Genomic DNA, 14,289 nt, shown 5'->3' on the forward strand with positions numbered 1-14,289 from the left:
TAAACATAATAAAGGCCACATATGACAAACCTACTGCCAGCATCATACTCAATAGACAAACATTACAAATGTTCCTCTTAAGGTAAGGAACAAGACAAGGATGTCTGCTTTCACCTCTCTTATTCAACAGAGTACTGGAAGTCCTAGCTACAGCAATCAGACAAGAAGAAGAAATAAAGGTATCCAAATTGGAAAGGAAGAAGTAAAACTGTCATTATTTGCAGATGACATGATAGTGTACATAGAAAATCCCAAAGATTCCACCAATAAACTACTAGAACTTATATGAATTCAGCAAAGTAGCAGAACACAAAATTAATATTCAGAAACCAGTTGCAGTTTTATATGCCAGTAATGAACTAACAGAAAGAAAAATGCAGAAAACAATCCCATTTATAATTGTTTCAAAAATAATAAAGTGCCTAGAAATAAACTTAATCAATGAGGTAAAACAAACAAACAAACAACAACAACAACAACAACAACAACAACAACAACAAAAACACCTGTATTTGGAAAATTAAAGACACTGAAGAGGGAAATTGAGAAGAGACAAATAAGGGAAAGCACATACCATGTTCATGGATAGGAAAACCTAACATCATTAAAATGTTAATACTACCCTGAGGCTGATCTGCTTCCAACGCCCTGGCTCAGTTGGAAACTCCCTGCCCAGCCGAGGTTTCAGGACCATGGGGGGGAAACAAATTTATCTAGGACACTGTATTTTGTCTGGAGGAATGGGAGGTGGCTAATCTCTCTTGGGGAGAAGAGCGCAGAACTTCCATATCCCATGCCTTTTATTGAGGAGGGGATTAAGGAGATACAAAGTCAAGACTTATGAATCATCAATAAGCTTTCAGGTGCTTGGATTACAGTTGACAGTTACTGATTACAGATATCAATATAAAGAACACAGTGACCAGTCTGTGTCAGGATCTATCAAACATCTTGACACCACACTGGGATTAGATGCAAGGCTTCATACATATTTTTTGCTACAGATTGTTTATAGTTAACTAAGAGATAAGAAAAGCAGAGCAAGCTCTAAAGCATGATATGCATTCTTTAAATCCAATTCCCATGGGAACCCTCTGAGTGACCTTTGGTCCTACCTGCCTTAAAGCTTTCTGGATTTTTGTGAGACTTAAAGGTTTTCCCAGGGGGGCCTGGCTCACAGCTTGGGCTACAATTCCCAAAACCACAAGGAGCGGTCCCTCACACTACCCAAGACAATCTATAGGTTCAGTGTAATTCATATCAAGATTCCAACAACATATTTCACAGAACTATAATAAATATTTCAAAAATTTATGTAAAAGTACAAAAGGCCCCTGATAGCAACAGCAATCCTGAAAAAGAAGAACAAAGTTGGAGGAATCACACTACCTAATAGCAAACTATACTATAAGGCCATATAAATCAGAAGAGTATGGTACTGGCATAAAAACAGACACATAGATCAATAGAACAGAATAGAGAGCCCAGAAACAAACCCATACCTTGATAGTCAATTAATTTTTGACAGAGGAAGCAAGCACTACAATGGGATAAAGACGGTTTGTTTAATAAATGGTGTTGAGAAAATTGGAGAGGCATGTGCAGAAAAATGAAACTAGTCCACCTTCTTATATCGCATGGAAGAATAAATTTAAAATGGATTAAAGATTTAAATGTTAGACGAAAAACCATAAAAACCCTAGAAGAAAACATAGGCAACAAAATTTTGGACATAGCTTGGAGCAATATTTTATCACATATGTGTCCGCTGGCAAGAGAAACAAACAAACAAACAATCAAACAAACAAACAAACAAAACAAAAAAAAGGATCTGGATCAAACTAAAAATGTTTGCACAACAAAGGAAAATATCAACAAAATAAAAAGACAACCCACAACTTATGTTTAAGTCTTTAATCCATTTTTAGTTTTTCTTTTTCTTTTACTTTTTCTATTTCCCTTGGGTTACTAACTAGAATTAAACTATTTCTCTATTTCATACAGTTCTTATAAACAATATTGCACACTGTTTCCCATAAAAGCGTATCTTCTAAAATATAATGAATCGTATTTGTCTAAGAAGGTATATGTAAATTCATTACACAGCTACATATACACAAACATATATATACACACGTACAAATTGTGTGTGTGTGTGTGTGTGTGTGTGTGTGTGTGTGTTTGGAGAGAGAGAGCAGGGGTGAGGGGGGAGAAGCAACAACTGAATTAATTCTGAATGACCACTAAAGGGTTTATGGCAATTTTATGCATCTAACAGAATTTTTCTAATGTCACTTGACCCCCTTTACACACTACCCTTTCCCTATCACACTATCACATACATGTTAATCAGTCCCAAGGAGTGACAGAGGATTGTTCCATGCCTTTAGATGATCCTAGCAAGTGCCAAATTGATCATGTATAAGCACACATTTCATGTGTAACAGGAATATTAAAACTGCAAGAAACAGAAAATGCAACTTAAAAGTAAAGAATCGTGTTTCTGCACATGTACAGCCCACAGTAAGTCCAGCTCCAGGCTCCAGCTCTATTTTATGTGTTTCTCTTGGTTTTATCTTCCTCCATGTTTTGATACCTCCCTTGAGATGAAACTTGTGATATCCAACAAATAAAAAGGCCTCTCTTTTTTCTGCTTCCTTTTACATAGCAAGAGAACCTATGTAAAAGGCCTTATCTGTGTGTCATTGGCTAAGGTTGTGAATGTGGATCACTAGAATTGGCAAATATCAATCAAACTTTTCTTCTGAAGCTTGATACAAGTATCTTTTTTTCCCTGAGTCAATTGATGGAGAGTTCAGAAGTAGGTACCTTGTGAATGCAGCTGAGATCCCTCAGGGAAAAATCTGGGCATAACTATTTGGCAGCAGGATCAATTACCTGAAATGAGATACTATTCAGTGGTATTAAGGGATTTGAAATAAGGCTGTCTGCATTAGTCTAGAACAAAGCAGTTCAATTTCATTATCGTGTAGGCCAAATAGTCAGTGCACTAATTTTTAGATTTTCTCCTGGTCCTGTTGAGTTCCAGAAATCATTGACTATTGACTATCATTCTATATAGGGTTGGAGTACTGAGGAATTAAAACAGATTGCTTACAATCAGTCACTCAGTAGAAAAAAATTATGTGAGTCATTTCTCCAAGAATAAGTGATCTCCCCCTTTATTGCTTTCCCAATCTCTCCTTTCTTTCTCTACCAACACAAACAGAATACTTATGAAATAGTGGTAATAAGATATACCACAAAACAAAGCAGCTTTGGATACACTGGATGAGGTGGTGGGGACGGAGTTAAATTGACTAAAACTTTCTAACTATGAGTGTCTCATATTTTGTTGAGATATCGCAAAACTGTACATAATTGTGAGTTTTTTTCTAATTGTGTAGCTTAGAAAGGAAAGTGTGTAATAATGAAAGATATGATTTACTCTGTATGCCTCTCAGTCAATCTAAAATAGCATTCACAGAAGCCTAAATGATGTTTGTCTAAAGAGAAAGTGTAGTAGCTCTTTCAGAGGATGAAATTCCTTTTCCTCTGGAATAAATAGAAATGTAGTGAGTTGAAACAATTCAGTACTCAACGGAAGCTTTCATTTTCATCTTACTTGCATATAAGTGATTTTTTAGCAGAAGTATCTGTTGATCTTCAGAATATATGAAATGCATTCTGTATACAAATTAAATTGTAGTCCATAAACTAAATGTTCATTCACTTATAAAATAAAATGGATGTATAGCTTAAATGTTCAGAATAAAGATGAGTTCCTAGGACTTTTACATATTTCCCCACTCTAAAAACAGATGTGTATAGTAGTGACATGCAAGAAGAGATTAGGCTTGGGCATGTTGAAGTTAATTTAATTCTGCAGTAAAATGTTTGGCACTGTTTCTAATAACCTGTCCATTGTAGCTGAGTTTATGAAATCTTTCCAGAACTATGACCTTTCCCAGACAAAAAAAAAAAAAGTCCATCCAAATAATCAGTCACTGTATTGTCATATGTAACTCTTCCTGAAACACTATTATTATTTTAAGCTCTCTCTCTCTCCACTGTTAGAAGGTAGACTCCTTGATAGCACAAGCTCTGTACTATTTATTGATATTTTCACAGCCCTCATACACCATATTGGACATGTATGTTACATATATGAAATACATGTGGAAGCCATTAGAGAAGGAAGGGAGAAAACAGGGCTAATCCAATTAACAAGGATTCAACTTTTTAAAACTAACATTATGTGACTTATTAAACACAAAAAAAAAATCTTAGAAAGAAATAATCTGATTCAACCATTTTCTTCATGGGTTTTTTAAGCCTAATGTGAATTGTAATTTATAAGAAAACTAAGGTTGAACCATATTTGGAAAACATTAATTCCTCACATATATACCAACTACTGAGAATATTTTACAGATAAATAAGTTTTTATGATTAATTTTTTAAAGATGTATATGAACCATACTCAGTTTTAGAATTAATAATTTTTGCAGCAGGTAATTGTGACTCAATTTTTATTTTATTTTTTAAGATATTTTTTTCACTTATTTTTAGAGAGAGGGGAAGGGAAGGAGGAAAATAGGGAAAGAAACATCAATGTGTGGTTGCTTCTTATGCACCCCCAACTGGGGACCTGGCTTGCAACCCAGGCATATGCCCTGACTGGGAATCAAACCAGCAACTCTTTGGTTCAAAGGCCAGTGCTCAATCCACTGAGCCACACCAGATGGGACATGACTCAATTTATAGATGCTTTGTAATTTTCAACAATCTCCCAAGAACCTGCAAACCCTATTGCTTGGCAACCTCCCTGAACCTCCATTTCTCCACCAACACAATATGCCATCCACAAGACTTTATCTATTCAAGTTTCCTGCCCTGGGCATCTCTGCATTTCCTGGCAACTCCACACAATACCAGAAATCTCAAAAACTGGCTGAGAGGCCACCGCATGACCACTCCAGTCCTCAGCATCCTCAGCTGGGTGCTCACCCACCAGACACTGCAGGCACCAGGCCTAGGGCCTGACAGCTTTACAGTCCTGGATGAAAAACAAAATGAAACTGCAAACTGGAGATTAATGTTTAATTAAAAGTCTACAAAGCATAATGTTATGTCATTTAGGTAACGTACGCATTATACTTAATGTGAGATGTAATAACACATTAATGTGTTTAATATATCATTGACTTAACCTCCAAAATTAAGCCAACCCAATGATTAAGGGGATTTTTATGTGGTTCTATTTTAAAGTGTCTTTTAGTCACTATTTGCAATAATTGTATATATTTTATATGTGTTTATATCTTGTCTTCAATATTCTCATTGAACTCCTTGAGGACAGGAAACAATTCTTTTGAGTGGCTGCTATTGTTCACAGTAAGGATGACAATTGTGTAAATTTCTATTATTTCAGTATATCTTTTCCAATTTGTATTATAAAGTGCTTTTAGCATCACTGTTCTCCAACTGAGTGAGGATTCCCTGAAAACAGAAACCATGCCTTCTCATCTGCAACTAGGTAGGATCCTTAAAATGAATAGATTTCAATGAAATACTTGATTGTTGTCAAAATCACATAAGTAGAAGAGTCTCAGTCTTCTCACTATCAATTATTTTCCTAAATTAGAATACTAAATGTGAGAGAGAAAATAAATTTGCTCTTTCAAGAGAAAGTTCAATATTAATTATGAGAAAACTAGCAGTTAAGTATTCAAGAAGTTGAGGAAATTATAACTGTATTATTAAAATATAATAAAATCACATCTTAACTGATTATTTGAGATTTTCAAAGTTCCTGATTTCTATACTCACTGACAAAAAAAAGAAAAAGTGTTTTATTCTAATATGTCATCACAATTTCTGCTTAAAAAATACCCTGTGTTTCTCCTATGTCCAATTTCCTGTTCATCATATACCTCCTCTAAGCATCCCTAGCTTCTGCTGATTGATGCTATATACAGCGGATACCCCATTCATACTTTGTATGTAACATTTTGTCAGAAACTGATTCGCATACAGGTGCTGTTCTCTGGCCAAAACTCTTGACTGATTTAATTTGTTGTCCTTGAAGTTTGGTGGCTAGCTTCTCAGCTAAGAAAACATCAAACTAACAGAACTCTTCAGAAAAAAAGAAAAAAGTTATTGTGAAGATTGTTCTCAGTTTCCAAACTGAGGGTCATTTATAGCAGCATGACCTTGATAAATGTCTGTAAGTCAAAGAATGTCTCACCATAAATGATTTGGGGTGACAGGCCTATAACACATTGCAGACACAGATTGGATTCCCAGCAGGGCCCATGTAGGCTCACACATTTTGCCTCACACAAGCAATACCAGGAATAGTTACAGTTAAGAAGAAGAAATTTCTTCCTGATATCAATAAAGCAAAATCTTATATTGCAACCAAATAAGTGAAACATGATCTCATATCAAATTGCTATCCATGTCAAAATTAACCATTGTATACATCAGATGGTATTCACAAGTACCCACAATATCATAAGTGATCACTATATGTGAATAAATTTCTGTTAAAAGCAGTCTTGGACTTTAGGAGCTGAACATGAAATAGATTGGATTTATTCTTTTTGAAATGAATTAGGACTCCTGAATGACCAATCTGCCCTCCCTGAACTGACTGGATATACCATGAGAGAGATAATTAGCTCTGTGCCCCCTTTACGATGTGTGCTCTCTTCCTCATCGAACATCTTTATCCTGGTGAAATAAATTTTTAAACATTTAAAAAATATTCGGCTTTATATATGATTAAATAAATGAACGAGGTTTCATTTCACAGCTATTCAACTAGAAAGGAATATGTTTGTGATTATGTGTGTACATACATGTGGAACTAATTATGTATTGACAAGAATATAGATTAATAGTTATATTCAGTAAATAGAACATAATGAAATATATATAAAATTGATGCATATATTTTGGCTGAGGGATACCACTTTCGATCAACAGTCTGTGAAAATAATAGAAAACCAACAAATATATATGTGAAATGTTTGAAGGAATGGTTTTCTTAAAAGAAATGTCAGCAAATAAACACTTTCTAATAATAGAGAAATAGGTTTAAAAAAACAACTAGCAAATGACATATTAAGATGAGAAATATCTAACATAATGCGGGGAAGAACTATTATGTTGATATGTGGCCGCCTGGCTTTGAATTCTAGGTTTACTATCTCATAATCATAGACTAGTTACTTCAGCTCGCTACCTCAATGATCCCTCTTGTGTATATAGTAGAGTTAATAATAATAATACTTAGCTTCAAAGTTGTGAATATGAAATAATGATACTTTAAACACATAGTAAGAATTATGTAAGTTTTAGCTACTATTATGATTATGATTTTTATCATTATTATGGCTATGTAAACACTGTGAAGTTTTAAAATAAGAATGCAATAAGATCAAAATAAAATTTTTATCATTACCTTTCTGATAAAAAAAAACATGAATGCATTACTCCCCAGATAGAATGGAACAACAGAAAGGCCAGGTTGTGATAGGGCGATGAGATTTTACTTGACTTTTAGCATAATACATTATGGTGCTGGCCTTGTATTTCATAATAAATCCTGACCTTACATTCCTTATAATAGCTTTTCTATATGAATGGCTTTTTCTGAGTTTCCCAGAATGGCACTACTCCTGTTGAACAGAATCTTTTCTCTTTCATTTTCCCCCTATTTCTTTTTTTTTTTTTCCTTCCATTTTTATTTTTTCTGTTGTTGCTCTACATGAAAACACTAGTGTGGTTTGAAATGTTTGCTACAGAATCCATGACTGATTTTATAGAAGGAGATATCTTAAAAATTAACACCCAATCTTTTCCTTTCCCAACACCTTAATTCCGGGATCCAATGATGATAGTTTTCAATGTAAGAAATGTTTAAACCTGTATAGAAGTTTTATGGGTTTATTTGAGCCAAATAATCGCTGGGGAAGAAAATTCTCAACGGATTAAGAAAATGCTGCAGACAATGGCAGTTTTGCGTCTTATTCTATACATTACAATCAAAGGAGGAGGCTTTACGGGGGTTGATTACATGAAACCCATTGGAGGCAGAAGAAAGCCAAGTGAAGAAATCTCTGGGATAGTATAAAAAGTAAAAAAAATAGACACACACTTTTTTTACATTGGTAGGTATAGGATAAGCAGTTAACAATATCAAGTTAACAACAACATGAAGGGTTTTGTGATCTCTTCTCTGGTGCAGTGTGGGGTCTGGAAAAATTAAAATTACCCTGAGATTCCAAAGGTATGTTGTCATAAATGCAAAAGACAATTGACATTATCAGTGACCCTTGTCAGGGGAGATATGGGCCTAGGACATGACAACCCACCACAATTCACTCTTAGGAAGTTTTCATTTCAGACTATTCCATGTGGTTACTTAGGCCTCTGAGCCTGTAAGACCACCATGTAGGCCTCCCCTGAGCTTGTCAGGTTTAGTCTGTGGCCCCATTTTCACCCACATAATATAAACTCACTTCTATTTGTGTCTTCATTTTTGAAGTCATATCCACAGAAAGAGAATAGGAATGAGAATTGTATCACCATTAATGTAAAACAATGGGATAGTATTATATAAATTGCTACTTTGGTTATTTCAATATTATATAAAATGAGAAAAACACTTTTAGTGTTTTCACAGGGTTTTTCAATGGTTTTGCAAAGTTGTTGACCTGACAGTTTCCTTCTCTAAAAGGAGCCTTAACACATTTTTTGTAGTTGTCTATGTAAAAGACTGAGAGATTGGGTTGTTGTTTGAGGTAAGCCACCTGCCATGAAGGCTATTTATTTTACAGCCACATATGTTAGTGTTTGTTGCTTGGAGGAAAGCCATCATTTTTTGCCTCCTCTTTCTCCTAGAACTATTTTTTAAAACAGCTGTGTGAGACACATGCAAATTTAACAACTAAATAACTTTAAAATAAGCATCAGCCAACAGGTTATTATTATTTAGTGGGGGGTACATTTCTTCAGTGTTCAATTTATGTTTGTATCACTTAGAGCCTTGGCAACATTCATTTGTTTGAAAATTGGTAAAATAAATTGGCTCCAGGCTCTGACCTTATATGAAAAGATGAGCCCAGTGTGAGTTTTTACGGTTGAGTTATAAACCTCTGAAGGGCAATTTTTATTATGAAAATGCTGACAGAACCTCAACTTCAGCAGTGTGCATGATCTGGCTATAATTTTGTTAAAAAACAGACACAGGTAAAATAGCTACTAGAAAAAGAAAACAAAAACAACACAGTATATCCTAAAAGTAAAATATGAAAAGGAGGAGAAAAAATTAAAAAAGATAATTGGTAACACATAATAAGTTAATTAATAAGAAAAATGAGATAAGTCAGAGGATAAGTAAACACTCTTTTCTGTATTTATTTTTAAGCCAAATTATAGATAAGAGCTATATACTCTGCAACTTTTATGAAGGAATTATATGCAATATTTATTTTCATTATTTAGTGAAAGATAGTCATCTTATAGTTTGGCATATGACACATGAAATTATTTCAAGTTTATGTTGAAGTGCTAAGGTTTTTAGCTTTTATCCAAAAAATGTAAAGTATTTTTATAAGGCCTTTTGCTTTATATGTATATAATTTGATTTAGTTAAAATATATGTACACATATTCTAAATGATATGAATTATTTATGCACTCACCATGATTTGCTTAACCAAAATATACTCTCAGTTTTTGCTTTGCCAGTGTTAAAGAGCAGCAATATAAGGTAGCAATTTATTTTATAAGTAAATTCCATGAGTCAGAGCTGTGATCTCTTTTGAAAAATATCACCACTTTATAAGGATAAAATTTGATTTTTACCAAATTGTATGAAATATATGAAAATCTTAAGGTTTAAGTCATGTCAAATTATTCAATTCGTATTTTTACTTGTTACTATCCTGTAACAAGTAAAATAATTATAATCTATCATTTTGATTCTTTTTCTTTCGCTACTCCCTTAATTCTCTAGCATTAGCACACTTATATAAAAGGTGACCTTATAACTCTACAACTGTTTTATCATTAAATCTTATAATCTCTTATTTTCTCCCTATTAGCATACAATAATTCATTGCTACAGATCACAAGTGACTATGAATAATTCTAAGCAAATACATACACTTTAGTGTTTATATGACAATTAACACTTGATTTTACCTACAATGGATATATATTTTAATCATACTCAAAATTGAAAAAGATGTTTTCAAAATTTAGCCACAATTATTATTATTAAGCACCCATTATTGTCCAGTTAGAATATTTCCTGTTTGAAAAATGTATTTTGTAGAAATTTCACAATAACTGTCAATTTCCAAATGAGAAACTGAAATCTAGAGCAGTTTCATATACAGCCAAGGCACACAAGTGTTGACTGATATTGCATATGTGTTAATTAATATATAGTAATTATTAATTTTTACAAAGTAAGTTTCTAAAAAATCTATGACCAATTTTGGTTTAAATACTTGAATAAAATAGCATAGATGGTTTATTAAACATTCAATCTCAATTATCAACAAAACTAAAGACATTTTCTTGGAACAATGAAGCATCTATTAAAATTTTAAATAAATTATAATTAACCACAGTTATTCAATATATGAGCGTCTGAAAATAATTGTAAGGATGCAATTACAATTTATGCCTATAATGTGTTTATCTTTAGAACACCTAGATTCCTTAACAGAAACTCAGAAATACTGTATTCTTTAGCATAAAAAATGAAAAAAATAATTAAAAGGTACAAACTCAACCTGTCTAAAGAATTAATTTAGTGGTCTGATTGATCTTCTTTATCTTTCATGGTGTTAAAATGTTTTCTTTAAAGGTGGCAACCAGTACCTGCTTGTTTCAATTTAATCTCCAAAATTTAAATTAACTCTGTGCTACTTAGAATTACATTTTTAAGGAGTCACACCACCACTACCAAAAAGAACAAGATAAAATATAGGTAACCTAATTTTCGTATGTTTATTGCATCCCTTCCCAGAGTAAAAATTAATTAAAATGTGGATTGTAAAAATTGTATCTTAATATGAAGTCTTGGGTGTTAGTCAAGGTAGCTGAATTTTATCCATGAGAAAGACAAATACCATATTCTACTGCATAAACATGAAATCTAAACAAAATTGAACTTATATGTACAGAGAACAGATTGGTTGTTTCCAGAGAGGGGCAGTGGGATAGGCAAAAAGGGTGAATATGCTCAAAAGTTAGAAACTTTTAGTTATAAAATAAGTATGTAATGTGTAGCCTGGTGACTGTAGTTAATAATACCTTATTGTGTATTTGAAACTTACTAAGAGTAGGTTCTAAAAGTTGTCATCACAAGAAAAAAATACAACTACATGTGGTGATGAAGGTTTACTAGACATATTGTGTTGTACACCTTAAACAAATACAATGTTTTATTTCAATTATATCAAAATAATATTAAAATTTACAGTAGAATACATGCTAACAAGAATGAGGGGTAGAGGCATATTTCTCAAAATTATCAGTTTCAATAAATGAATAAAACAATATTTGATAATCCTGTTTTCTTTGTTTAAATGACTGTCTTAACATTTAATTTCACACTCTCTTAAAAGAGAAGATGAATATCATTTGGACAAAATCCTCTTATTTCAAACTTATGGAAAATTAGGATTGAATAATATCATACTGTTTTTATATTATTTTTTTCAAATCTATATTACACAATTGTAGAAGATAATCCATTTATATCTTCTGTTGCAACCAGAAATGGTCTTTAATGATGTATTCCTGGATTTAAAAGGACAGAGTTTTGATGGTTGCCAGATGGGAGAGGGGCGTGGTGGAAAGGGTGAGGAGGTGAGGGGATTAAGAAGTACAAATCGGCAGTTACAGAAGAGCCAGGGGGGTGTGAAGTACAGTATAGGAAATGGAGTAACCAAAGAACTTTCAGAAAACATTTTAACACCATGCATGGGCATGAGCAGTGGTGGGAGGATGGCCAAAAGGAGTGAGTGGTTTTGGATGGAGGGGGACAAAAGGGGAAAAATTGGGATAACTGTAATAGCATAATCAATAAAATATAATTAAAAAAATAAAAGGACACACAGTGAACTTTGGAAAAAAATTGTATTATTTCTTAAGTATATTTTATTGATCATACTGTTACAGTTGTCCCAATTTCTTTTCCCTTTGCTCCCCTCCACCAAGCATCACCCCTCCCTCCAGCAATCTCACCTCCCAGAGTTCATGCCCATAGGTCAAACATATAAGTTCTTTGACTTCACCCTTTCCTGTAGTATTCTTAACTTCCTCCTGTCTATTTTGCACCCTCCTGCTATGCTTCTTAATCCCTGTACCATTTCTGCCTCCAAACTGACCCACTTCCTTCCACATGCTCCCCGTACCTATGAATCTGTTCCCACTCTGGTTGTCTGCTTTGTTTTTATTTTTTAGATTCAGTCGTTGATATTTGTAATTTTGTTGTCATTTTAATGTGCATAGTTTTGCTCTTTTTTTATTTATTTAAATAAAACCCTTTAACATTTCATATAATAATGGCTTGGTGATGAAGAAAAATTTCTAACTGTGCATTTATAAGGGCCTTGTTGCCCTGATGTTTTTTCTGTTACACAACAGCTCTGCTCACCTTTAGGGTTTCTACTACTAATCTCTGTGTAAGTTTTATTATTAATTTGCCAGAATTTTGATCTGAGAATCCTTGATTTGGTCAGCTTCAAAGGTTACTTCAGCAGAGCCTGAATTCATTACACTTGAATAGTTGGTCTCCAAGGCAAATATCTTAAAAAATGCATTGATGCTAGTAAAAACCAAGTCCACTGCAGATCAAGGGATTATATGAAAGGAAAGAAAAAACAGTAACAAAGCAAGTACTTTAGTCATATTTATGAAAAAGCACTGATAGTTTAATTATTCTTAACTTTAATCCATACATATAGTAGTTTTCTTGGGCTCAATAAACAGAAACCTAAAACTGACAATGGTGATATAACCAATGCTTTTCTGTGATGGATAAATTGGCCATAATTTCTTTAAAAGGCGGCTATTGACAGTCTCACTATTTCATTTTGACATGTTTCTGAGCTGGGAAAGTATTTATGCAATTTGTAATAACCTACATGCTTATGAAAATAAAGAAGGTTATTTCTCATAACTATGATAGTTTAGACCAAACTCAGTCTTCAGGTGGGATATTAGCAATCCACTGGGACATGGTAAGAAGATTTTAAAACCTACAGTAGTGTGTTCCCCCTGTTAAAATGTCCTTATTGTTGCAGATGATCATAAAAATAGCTTGACTATGTAAAACATGCAGATATGTAATTTAATAAAATTATTTACTGGGAAATGAGGGTAAAATTAATTAGATGAGTATATCTCAGATTATCTTGGTAAAGAATATTTTGCTTGTTTTTGTTCTATCAATGATTTCCAATTTATCATGAGTTAATATTTGGGTTAATTTACTATTCAATTAGACAAGGTCATTGATTTCTATACCTTGCAGTGTTTGCCTAATATATCCAACTTAGCATATTAACATTTTATATTTATGAGTAGAGAAAATTATTAAATTAAATAAGCTCATTGACATTGACTAACTTCTGAGATTTGATTTAGAATAATATAGTATGTGATGTGATATATTAACAAAATTATTTAATAGTATGTTTTAACATGAAGTATATTTGAAACATTAAATGTTTTAGGTATACTATAAAAAGTGACTATTTAAAATATTATTATTAAATTTGTTTGTAACTGATTAATAAAATATCATTTACGTATTTAAAATTCTTAAACTAAAATTTAGAAAAAATTCAGTAATGAGACCCAAAAATTAATTGAGGTAAATAACTAACACAACTACCAACTTAATTGAATTGATTATAATTTGTTATAAAAGTATCTGTGTGAATAATCTGATAAATGACATGTTTAAATTGTTTTCGCATCTTCCTGTGCCTTTTTGTTTCTTTTGTACTTTATTTATAGTCCCTACAAGTCTGCTTTATTTACATTGCTTCCAAAATATTGACTCTAATTATGTTACTGGTAGAAGTGCTTTTTTTTTTTTTTTTTTTTTTTTTTTTTTGGTATCTAAAGGAAAAGAACTCCCTGAGACCCACACAGGAGGATGTTGGCTCTGTGGTATGGTTTATTGATGATGTACAATTAAGGGGGTTCCCCTCCTGACTTCCTTCCAACTCCACCAGTCTTGCCGTGGAAA

Source organism: Furipterus horrens, unplaced genomic scaffold (genome assembly GCF_987537825.1).
Source record: "Furipterus horrens unplaced genomic scaffold, mFurHor1.1.pri manual_scaffold_5, whole genome shotgun sequence".
Taxonomy (NCBI): domain Eukaryota; kingdom Metazoa; phylum Chordata; class Mammalia; order Chiroptera; family Furipteridae; genus Furipterus; species Furipterus horrens.